Genomic DNA, 9,432 nt, shown 5'->3' with positions numbered 1-9,432 from the left:
TACGTCTAACCAATCGTTTATTACTATACAAAATTGTTCTCTCAAGTCGTTCTTTTCATAAACGTCGTGTTATATAAACCGTAATGTTTTCGTAAATCGCTCTAATTCCGATTTCGAATATGGTTCGCTCAATTTCTTATTAGCATTTTCCATATGCGACTAAGCAACTAGGAGCTTCGTTCCTTCTTAAGAAAGTAGTAACGTTATGTTTTTCTCGTTTGATCATGTCGTATAGATAACCTATGAATTTGGTTTTTTCTCCCTAAAAATAAATACTTAATCTTAAACACACTCTATGTCTTATCTACCTTATTTAATTAATACTTATTTAATTATATTTAATTCTACTTAAACTTTCATAATATGACTTATATGTTACATTAGAATTCTAATCATCCTTTTCTGGTTTGTCTTTTCATAATATCTTTTACATCATTTTTATGTACAGTCACCTTCCTTCTACCTCTCTGTATTACTACATTTTCGGTATCTAAAACTTCCAAAATCTCAAAAGGTCCTTTCCATAATGGTTTTAATTTTTTTCTGGGTTTTATCTTTCAATAATATTAAATCCTTCACATCTAAATCTTCGCTAAATTCCTTCTTATCATACTGTTTTTTAGATTAATCTTTTTATTAATTAATCTTTCTCTAGCAATTTTATGTGACTCTTGCATTTTTTGTTTTAAATCGAATATATAATCGTCGTAACTATACCTAGATTCAGGGCTACATTTTAACTTGACTGGTATGTCTAATTCTTTTCCATATAATAACGCGTAAGGTTGGTAATTAGTTGAACTATGTTCCGTTGAATTATACTCGAATAATGCATACGGTAATAGTTGATCCCAATTATTTAAATCTTTGTCTACGTAGTGTCTCAAATATTCGGCTAAAGTTCTATATGATCTTTCCAAGCTACCGTTAGTTTGCGGATGATAAGGACTTGTATTTATTTTATTAATCTTTAGTAATTTACACACTTCTGCGAAAATCTTACTAAGAAAGTCTGTACCTTGATCAGTTAATATAGTCTCAGGTATACCGTGCTCACATACGAAATTCACTACAAACGCCTGGGCGATAGTGTTTGCCGTATGATCTGGTAACGGAACACCTAATGAATATTTCGTTAGATCGTCCTGCATAGTCAATATTTATGTATTTCCTATTGCAGTAGGTATTAGAGGTCCTACTATATCCATAAATATTTTTTCAAACGGTCTAGAGCTTGTCGTAGTTATAATCATCGGACTACGGTGATGTCTATTAGTTGTTTTATTCGTCCGACACGACGGACAGTTTTTTATATATATTTATATATAATTTTCTTAACCGTTCTATTTAATCCAGCATGACCCCCTAGTAATGAGTCATGAAATTGCTTGAAAATAATTAATTTTTCCTCATTAGTGTATTCTTATCTAGTACAGATTATTATTTCTATATCTGTATTTCGAAATATATACCTAATCATTGATCTTGTTTTTGTCCAGTCCAACCCGTCTTTCTTTCCTAACTGGTTCATGGCTAATTTATTCAAGGAATTCTTAATGCTAAAGTATTTTAAATTTAATAATGCAAAATGCATATTTTCACTTGTGGTTAATTGCTTTTCTTTACTTTTAGTTATCAAAAATATTATGTATCTTTCTTCGTAATTAAAATATACTACGTCGCCTTTTTGTTTATTTGATTCTAGCATTTTATTCGTTCCGAATTTTCGTTTTAATTCGTAATTTATTCCCGATTTAAAGTTATAATATTTTTCTATTTCTGATACAATATGATATTCTGCGGGTGATTCTAGTAATTCGCCGTTCACCTCTTTTACATTACTATTTGTTATTATGTTGTTTCCGATTTTTCTAGAAAGCTCGTATAACTTTCATCCTTAATTTCTTTTATACTATACATTCTACTTAAAGGATCTACGTTCGAATTTTGTACTCCCGGTTATATTTTATTTCGTTATCGTATTCTTCAAGCTGTATGCGCCATCTCGCTAACTTTAATAACGGATCTTTTAAGTTAAATAACCAAGATAGTGGTCTATGATCAGTGAGTATTACGAATTTTCTACCGTAGAGATAAGGTCTAAATTGTTTAACCCCGTATACGATCGCTAAACATTCTAGTTCAGTAGTTGAGTAATTCATTTCACTTTTATTCAAAGTTCTAGATGCGTACGCTATTGGTAGGTCGCTACCTATCACTACTTGGGATAGTATAGCTCCTAGAGCCTTACCACTAGTGTCGGTTGTAAGTATAAATTGTTTCGTAAAATCTGGATATTGTAAAATTGGTTCTGCACAGAGTGCGTTTTTTAATTTATCAAAAGCTGCCTGGCAATTTTCGTCCCAATTAAATTTAACATCCTTTTTTAAAAAGTGTGTCATTGGTTTTGCTAACATACTATAGACGGTATGGACAGGATTGATAGCAGCGCACCGTAGTAGTGAAAGTATGAACTAATTTCGGGGATCTATTTACTATTATGCATCTATCATCTATTATGATCTATTATCTATTATATTTTATATTATATTATTAATATTATTCTAATGTTCCTGGTTGTTCTGACTTGTGTAGATAGTTGTCGTCTATTTAGCAAGTTTGTCTACTATATTTTTTTTTTTTATCCATATTAATTAAAATAAATCAATATGACTGATTTAACTTTGAGCCACGGATTTCAGTCAATTTCGTACAATGTTGAATTCACAAATAATAAAGGGAAGAAATTGTATGACAGCAATCATGTAAAAAATGTAGTAGAGATAAAATGCAGCAATGGATGGTCTTATATTAAAGGCTCAGTTATAAGACAAACATCAGTTACTTTAGAACCATGGAAAGTAACTCTTGAAGTAAATAATTTATATTTATATATTTCATTTTTCCTTCATACATTTTTAAGAAAATTTAATTTTTTACTATAATATAATTATGTCAATATTAAAATAAATAAAACACTCTATAACATCGGTTCCCAAACAAAAACTGTGTTGTAGATAGTATTTAATATGTAGGTCTATTCCAAATTGAAATATTTAAAAAACGTTTCAACTACCTGATTATTATCTAAGTACTTTACTAGTTAAATGTTATTTATAAACAGATTGATGAAACCAGGTTGGTATTTTGTGCTTCTTGTGGTTGTCCTGCTGGCGCGGGTGCTAAATGTAAGCACATTGCTGCTGTAATTTGGTACATAAACAATGAAGATGGAACATCAAAAACAAGTTTACCACAAGAGTGGGGTACACCTACAAATTCTGCTCAAAACAAATATAAGAAGGGTAAAAGAATAGAAGATTTGTTTCCAAGAAAAAAATTAAAAGCAAACACTATAGTAACTACTCCTGTCTGTCACTCAACTCTTGTTGATAGTTATGATATTTTGATATACCCTGTAGTTTTAGCAATATGTTGAAAGTTACATCACTTAGTGAAGTTGAAAGGGAATGTAAACTATGTTTAAATGATATTCTAGACAGTTTAGAAAATCAGTTTTAATTAGCTCCTATAAAAAAATTTCTCCTTAATTTTATTTTATCAAAAATATAATGATATTAATTTGTTTTTAGCTTCTATGTTTCCCTTAAAAATGAATGAACATATTTTTTATAATAGGTATATAAAAGTTAATCAAAATGCATGTTTTAACATTTTTATTGAAACATTAAATCAGTCTGACAGTGATCTTTGGTTTGAAAATAGAAAAAACCGTATATCTGCTAGCACCAAGGCACATAAAATTAGAGTTTGCAGGAATTTAACTTCTGTTGGGCAATTACATTTAGTTAATACTTTTCTTAAAGAAACAAATTTAGGGAAAAAAGGTTCTATAAATGTTACTTATGGGAAAAATACTGAAGGAGTTGCAATTGATGCTTATAAGCAAATGTTTGACAAAGAAGTTATTAAAAGTGGATTTTTATTTGTCAATTTATTCCTTGGTTATGTGCTAGTCCAGATGGATTAGTTTTAAAAAACGGTAAAATTGATGCAGTTCTTGAGATAAAATGCCCAATTTCTTGCCGAAGCAAACCCATAGTAGAAATGGAATTCCAAATTTAAAATATTTATTAGTTGAAAATGGGATACTCAAGTTAAAAAATCATCAATGTATTTTACACAATGTCAAATATTAATGTACTGTACTGGTTTATTAACATGTGAATTTTTATTTATAATAATATTGAACCAGTGGCATTGACTATACAAAGAGATGAATTATTTTTAACAAATACTGTAAAAAAAATAGAAACATTTTTTTTTAATTATTACTTGCCAGAATTAGCTTCCAGGCAATTGTTATAATGTGCAATACTAATTGATAATTTTTATAAATAAACATGTAATGCATATTTGTGAAATAAAGTTTATTTTATAAATCAATGTTAGTTTATAATAATTTTAATATTTTTTTATATAATATTTATTATATTTATATAAAGTTTATATAAATATAAAATTACATTTTTAGGCATAATAATTATTAATATACAGTATACAGTGTTAATACAGTTTATAAGTATTAATTAGGTAGGTACACAAATCATAACTTATTTTTAACTATTAAACAAAAAAAAATACACCTTAAGACTTAATTATAGGTAATTGCAGATTGGTTAAAACGCAACATATATGTACAATATCATCAACATGGGGAAGAAGGTTAATTTTTAATTTATTAAGGATACCATACATTTTCATTCGTGCAAAGACCCTTTCAATGTGTATACGAACACTAGCTATACTATATGTTTCCAGTATTTCTGTCTCGGAAAAACGGCCATTATGCAATATTGGGGGCATAATTAAAATACTGTTACTATTTTCAATTTCAGTTTGTATGCCAGGAAACCCTTGTCAGCAAGTACCTGATCACCGGGTTCTAATTTTTTTAAAAATCCTGAATCGTTTGTAATATATGAGTCACTTGACCTACCACCATAACATTTTGAAACAAAACAAATCATTCCATTTGGGTTGATTGCCACAAGAAATTTTATTGTATAACTACTTTTATATCTTGATATAAATAAACCCGTTGTTCTACAGTATTTGGTTGCTCGACCTTAACTTCAGTGCAATCAATAATACATCTGCAATCTGGATAATTTATTTTAAAAGCTTCAGGTAAACATTGTTTTACTGAATATTTATCGGGCCAAAAAATAAAGTTTTAGTCTTTGAACTTAAAAAATGAAGACATTCAGTAAATATTCTTGAAACTGTAGAAGGATTGATTCCAAATAACACACTGATTGCTGAATAGCTAATACCCAGTTTTATTTTATTAAGAAAATAAGTAATCTATTCTCTTTTTTAACAGAATTTATGTTTAAAGTAGGTTTTAAAAAAGAAAGTAAAAGATTAAATACACAAAATGAAGTCCCAGTTAAACTTATTAGGCGTTTTTCATTTGTTATTGATTCAAACCCTTTAAATGATTCACGTGATAAATATGAGATTTCACTTGAATCTGGCCCACACATTTTGTCAAGTAAACATGGTTTAGAAAATTATTATCAAAACTTTTGGGAACTGAAACTTGTGTGTTTACATTGTTTTTATTTTGTATGCATTCAAAAATAAAGTTATCATTACCAGAAATATTTAAAACTACTTGGGTACTAACATCACATTTAGTGTTTAAATTAGAATGTTGGTTTACATTAATATCAGTAATATCAACATCAAATGTGTTGATGGTAGAATCATTCATAGCTTTACTATTTCTTAATTCTGACCGATTTCTAGAACGGTTGTATCTATTAATTGTTGATCAGTATTGGGTTTAGGTTTATTGTACATTTTTGGAAAAATAGATGGAATATAAGATGGACTTTGTGGATCTTTAGATCGTATGTTTCCTACAAAATGATCTGAACATATCAAACTTCGAGTAGTCGGCATCCATAATTTTCCATTTTCCCTGTTAAATTAAGAATAATTTTAATGAATAGATTTGTGAGTAGATACCCACATACACAACACATATTTGTCATTTCTCATCATTCAAATTTAATTTTAGATTTTATACAAACATTAGACATTGTATAAATCTTAAATTATAAATAATATAAATTATTATCTATACCTAGTTGCTTAAATAGATTATATTTTTGTACCTACTTAAGAATGAGTGTGTGAGTTATGACAATTGTATTTTGTTTAATGATTTATTATCTTATTATCTTATTATCTAAAAATTTGGTAACTTACTCTAAACGGTTTACAGCTCTAATCCATTTTTTTTCAATTCCTGTTCATACTGTCTATTGGGAAATGAAAAGAATTTGAGGTGTTTTGAAGTTTTGTATGTGTTGGAACAGTTCACTACACAGCACATGTTTTTTGATTTTGACTGAGCCATTTTAATTATTATAATTGAAAATTGAAATAAAATAAAACAAATTGTAAATAAATTTCACTGAATTCATGTGTGTTATACTACAATATACTACTATGGTTTATGTACAATGTACTTGAAGTGTGACCCGATAAAAGTTCACTCATAGTCCGCTAGGAGCGCTTTACCCATCCTGCATGACGTCTAATCCCTGTATAAATTTCCTGTAGTACCAGGGTTGTTATGTTTAAAACATTCTGTTTTAATCAGACGTTTAAAAACAGTTTAAAACATGTAATAAAAAACCTTTTACTTTAAAACAAAAAACACAAAACAGTGTTTAAATCAATGTTTTTTTATCAACATGTTTTAAACACATAAAAATTTAAAATTGTATTAATTTTTTTAATTTTCTTGAAGTCAAAATTTAAAAAAAATGAGTAATATTTTGTAAATAGTTAATTGTATTTTATTTTTGTAAATATTAAATACAAAATATAAGTTGTTACTAATTATAGTGTTAAAAATAAAAATAAATAAAACATAACTTTCTTTTAGTTTTACCTATAATAATAATATATTAGTATGATAAAAAATGTAAAACAAAATTCGAAACTTGCTGTAGTTAAATTGTAATACTTTCAAGTTTAAAACATGATAACTAATAAGTAATAATAACATAATAATATAAACTATATAGAATTTAAAAAAAAAACTTCCTTTTATATAACGAAAACATAACTTGAAATAAAATAACCTACAATGTAGGTCCTACATAATACATAAATACATAATATTATAAACAGTATACAATAAAAACAAAACTTTAAATAATAAAAATAACATAACATTATAAACTGTGTAAAATTAAAATGCATGAACTGAATTACAAAACTACCTTTTAAATAATGAAAACCAAACTTGAAACAATTGAAACCTTATAATAATTGACAATTGAGATCATATATTACTTGTTTAAGTGCTTGAAAATAGTTACCAATTTTGAGCACTTCTCAACACCCAAACGATTTCTTGATTTTGAATGTATAAAACCAAATAATGAAAATAATCTTTCTATTCCTGCCGAACTACATACAGCTGTAAATAACTGCATTGTTAATATGTTAAGATCAACTGATATTAAGTTCCTTTTAAATAAAGCACTCCACCATGCCATTGGACTAATACTCTTGACAGTGTCAGGGTGAAATAAGTATGGTTTAAATGGACCACACTGTGCTTGATAATTTATTACTTCGGCCATTACATTTGGATGATAGCTATAGATGTATTGCAATGCTGAATCAGACTCTTTTTCAGATAAACGAGAACCAATATATTTAGGATCTGTCGTATACGCCGATTACTTGGACGTATATCAAAATAAAGTTAAACACAAAATAACGCAAAAGAAGAACTTTATTCACATATGACGTCTAGTGATAATCGAGTCACACGATTACCACTACTGACCCCCTTTGCTGTCTTAGCCATCTCACTTATATATTACACTTACAATCGAATTACTATCGATTGTTCTACATTTTCTATTACTACGTTAAATTTACAGTTTATAGACACTATGACACTATGATTATTATGTAAATGTTATTTAACCCAATTAGTAAATTATTAAACAAATTTATTTACATTTCTTATTATTATATCTTGCTTACTATGCTAACTGTAATATAAAGTTTACTGACACTGAATTGCACAATTGTTATTTTAACCTATTTGTGTGAATAATTAAGTATTGCTTAATTTAATGAATTTCGCCGTTTTACTTATTATCTATAGTTCTTTCTTAACTTATTTCTTACATTCTAACATCTCTATTTTGATAAAAATTCATTAAGGCCTAATACAACAATATGTTTATTTTCAAATATAAGTGTGCATAATAAAAGTATAGTATGGTCATAGGCGTGCGCAGGAATTTTGTATGGGGTGTGCCATGAAGAAAATTCGGCGCTTTCCCTTATAAATAAGCCTAAGCAAATCTAACCTAACCTCAATCTAAAAAGAGGATAAATTTAATGCAAAATACCAATTCATAAAAATCATATATTGATTAAATGTTGTGCTTCACAAAATGTTGATATATTTTTACAATAAAGTATATACCTATATACCTAATGGCTAGTAACCTACATTAAAACATAAAAAATAAAATAAAAATGTTACATTACTAAACGTAAAATAAAAATGTTTTAATTACTCTAAGGTTTAATAATAAACAGTGAACATAAAAAATAAAAATATTATAATGGTAATCTTATTTGCACAGGACTCAAAACTTCAAACTCTTCAATAACGCTTTTGAAGTCTACTGATTTGGTCATTTCTTGCTCAACGAATAAAAATAAAAGTGATTCTAATCATTCTTGTGACATTGTTGACCGTAATTTAGATTTTACAATGGATAATTTGGAGAAAGCCCGTTCACAACCACAACTTGTGACTGGTTATAACAACAAACTTGGTAATGACTTCAATTGGTAAAATATTTTTCCTATTTGAATCCATTAACCAATCCAACCATTTATAAATAGTGTGAGTACATGTACCAATTGGAATATATTTTATTGATGCAAGTATTTTGACTTCAGAGTCCAAATCTTTATTTAAAATGTTGATAAATGTTTTTATTACTGAATAATCTTCAATTGTCGGTTGTAATTTAATTAAATTACCAACCGAAGTAATTACTTCTAGAGTACTATCTAAAAATCTATTATAAATTTCTCCCAGTAAATCATCTAGAACAGGATAAAATACATTAATCCTAATTTAGTTTCTGAAAAAAATTGTGATTCTTCATTGTCATCAATTTTTCTAGCAACTTTTCTTTTTAATACTTCTGGAATATCAATTTTATTTTTATTGCAAATATCAATGGTAGTTTAGTAAATGTTATCATACACTTGTTGATCATTTCTCATTTTACTCAAAAACTTTTTCAGTCCTTTTACAATTTCAACAGCAACTAATAAATCTAGAGCAGGAGCTTAGAGTGAAGCACTAACCTGCTAAAAACTGCTCGAAAAATTGGTTCCATAAAA

At 27.5% G+C, this 9,432-nt stretch overlaps 1 pseudogene; it reads right to left on the bottom strand.

Annotated features, from left to right (window-relative positions):
* Positions 1-4,608: 4,608 nt before the first annotated feature.
* On the bottom strand, positions 4,609-6,391 carry LOC114132158 (uncharacterized; annotated as a pseudogene).
* Between the last annotated feature and the right edge of the window lie 3,041 nt (positions 6,392-9,432).

This window comes from Aphis gossypii, unplaced genomic scaffold (genome assembly GCF_020184175.1).
Source record: "Aphis gossypii isolate Hap1 unplaced genomic scaffold, ASM2018417v2 Contig00704, whole genome shotgun sequence".
NCBI lineage: Eukaryota > Metazoa > Arthropoda > Insecta > Hemiptera > Aphididae > Aphis > Aphis gossypii.
The sequence above is the reverse complement of the archived record's forward strand: the minus strand, read 5'-3'. Positions and strand labels throughout refer to the sequence as shown.